Source organism: Tinamus guttatus, unplaced genomic scaffold (assembly GCF_059628265.1).
Source record: "Tinamus guttatus ecotype Peru unplaced genomic scaffold, ASM5962826v1 Tinamus_guttatus_pri_ptg000624l, whole genome shotgun sequence".
Taxonomy (NCBI): domain Eukaryota; kingdom Metazoa; phylum Chordata; class Aves; order Tinamiformes; family Tinamidae; genus Tinamus; species Tinamus guttatus.
The window spans coordinates 14,031-16,836 of NW_028289158.1; positions in this window are offsets into that span (position 1 = coordinate 14,031).

A 2,806-nucleotide genomic window follows, 5' to 3' on the forward strand; every position below is an offset into this window, starting at 1 on the left:
GCTAGTATGGAGTCAGGGGATGGATGAAGCGGAGAGCCCCGTTTGGAGTGAGGCTGCAAAGGGCATGCCAAAGGAAGTGTTTTGCTGTGCCAAGACTCGTGCTGCGCACGCTTTGTGCTTGGAGTGAGAAACAGGTTCCTTGGTGTTTTCTGCGAAACGCTTTAGCAGCCCGTTGGTGCTAGTATGGAGTCAGGGGATGGATGAAGCGGAGAGCCCCGTTTGGAGTGAGGCTGCAAAGGGCATGCCAAAGGAAGTGTTTTGCTGTGCCAAGACTCGTGCTGCGCACGCTTTGTGCTTGGAGTGAGAAACAGGTTCCTTGGTGTTTTCTGCGAAACGCTTTAGCAGCCCGTTGGTGCTAGTATGGAGTCAGGGGATGGATGAAGCGGAGAGCCCCGTTTGGAGTGAGGCTGCAAAGGGCATGCCAAAGGAAGTGTTTTGCTGTGCCAAGACTCGTGCTGCGCACGCTTTGTGCTTGGAGTGAGAAACAGGTTCCTTGGTGTTTTCTGCGAAACGCTTTAGCAGCCCGTTGGTGCTAGTATGGAGTCAGGGGATGGATGAAGCGGAGAGCCCCGTTTGGAGTGAGGCTGCAAAGGGCATGCCAAAGGAAGTGTTTTGCTGTGCCAAGACTCGTGCTGCGCACGCTTTGTGCTTGGAGTGAGAAACAGGTTCCTTGGTGTTTTCTGCGAAACGCTTTAGCAGCCCGTTGGTGCTAGTATGGAGTCAGGGGATGGATGAAGCGGAGAGCCCCGTTTGGAGTGAGGCTGCAAAGGGCATGCCAAAGGAAGTGTTTTGCTGTGCCAAGACTCGTGCTGCGCACGCTTTGTGCTTGGAGTGAGAAACAGGTTCCTTGGTGTTTTCTGCGAAACGCTTTAGCAGCCCGTTGGTGCTAGTATGGAGTCAGGGGATGGATGAAGCGGAGAGCCCCGTTTGGAGTGAGGCTGCAAAGGGCATGCCAAAGGAAGTGTTTTGCTGTGCCAAGACTCGTGCTGCGCACGCTTTGTGCTTGGAGTGAGAAACAGGTTCCTTGGTGTTTTCTGCGAAACGCTTTAGCAGCCCGTTGGTGCTAGTATGGAGTCAGGGGATGGATGAAGCGGAGAGCCCCGTTTGGAGTGAGGCTGCAAAGGGCATGCCAAAGGAAGTGTTTTGCTGTGCCAAGACTCGTGCTGCGCACGCTTTGTGCTTGGAGTGAGAAACAGGTTCCTTGGTGTTTTCTGCGAAACGCTTTAGCAGCCCGTTGGTGCTAGTATGGAGTCAGGGGATGGATGAAGCGGAGAGCCCCGTTTGGAGTGAGGCTGCAAAGGGCATGCCAAAGGAAGTGTTTTGCTGTGCCAAGACTCGTGCTGCGCACGCTTTGTGCTTGGAGTGAGAAACAGGTTCCTTGGTGTTTTCTGCGAAACGCTTTAGCAGCCCGTTGGTGCTAGTATGGAGTCAGGGGATGGATGAAGCGGAGAGCCCCGTTTGGAGTGAGGCTGCAAAGGGCATGCCAAAGGAAGTGTTTTGCTGTGCCAAGACTCGTGCTGCGCACGCTTTGTGCTTGGAGTGAGAAACAGGTTCCTTGGTGTTTTCTGCGAAACGCTTTAGCAGCCCGTTGGTGCTAGTATGGAGTCAGGGGATGGATGAAGCGGAGAGCCCCGTTTGGAGTGAGGCTGCAAAGGGCATGCCAAAGGAAGTGTTTTGCTGTGCCAAGACTCGTGCTGCGCACGCTTTGTGCTTGGAGTGAGAAACAGGTTCCTTGGTGTTTTCTGCGAAACGCTTTAGCAGCCCGTTGGTGCTAGTATGGAGTCAGGGGATGGATGAAGCGGAGAGCCCCGTTTGGAGTGAGGCTGCAAAGGGCATGCCAAAGGAAGTGTTTTGCTGTGCCAAGACTCGTGCTGCGCACGCTTTGTGCTTGGAGTGAGAAACAGGTTCCTTGGTGTTTTCTGCGAAACGCTTTAGCAGCCCGTTGGTGCTAGTATGGAGTCAGGGGATGGATGAAGCGGAGAGCCCCGTTTGGAGTGAGGCTGCAAAGGGCATGCCAAAGGAAGTGTTTTGCTGTGCCAAGACTCGTGCTGCGCACGCTTTGTGCTTGGAGTGAGAAACAGGTTCCTTGGTGTTTTCTGCGAAACGCTTTAGCAGCCCGTTGGTGCTAGTATGGAGTCAGGGGATGGATGAAGCGGAGAGCCCCGTTTGGAGTGAGGCTGCAAAGGGCATGCCAAAGGAAGTGTTTTGCTGTGCCAAGACTCGTGCTGCGCACGCTTTGTGCTTGGAGTGAGAAACAGGTTCCTTGGTGTTTTCTGCGAAACGCTTTAGCAGCCCGTTGGTGCTAGTATGGAGTCAGGGGATGGATGAAGCGGAGAGCCCCGTTTGGAGTGAGGCTGCAAAGGGCATGCCAAAGGAAGTGTTTTGCTGTGCCAAGACTCGTGCTGCGCACGCTTTGTGCTTGGAGTGAGAAACAGGTTCCTTGGTGTTTTCTGCGAAACGCTTTAGCAGCCCGTTGGTGCTAGTATGGAGTCAGGGGATGGATGAAGCGGAGAGCCCCGTTTGGAGTGAGGCTGCAAAGGGCATGCCAAAGGAAGTGTTTTGCTGTGCCAAGACTCGTGCTGCGCACGCTTTGTGCTTGGAGTGAGAAACAGGTTCCTTGGTGTTTTCTGCGAAACGCTTTAGCAGCCCGTTGGTGCTAGTATGGAGTCAGGGGATGGATGAAGCGGAGAGCCCCGTTTGGAGTGAGGCTGCAAAGGGCATGCCAAAGGAAGTGTTTTGCTGTGCCAAGACTCGTGCTGCGCACGCTTTGTGCTTGGAGTGAGAAACAGGTTCCTTGGTGTTTTCT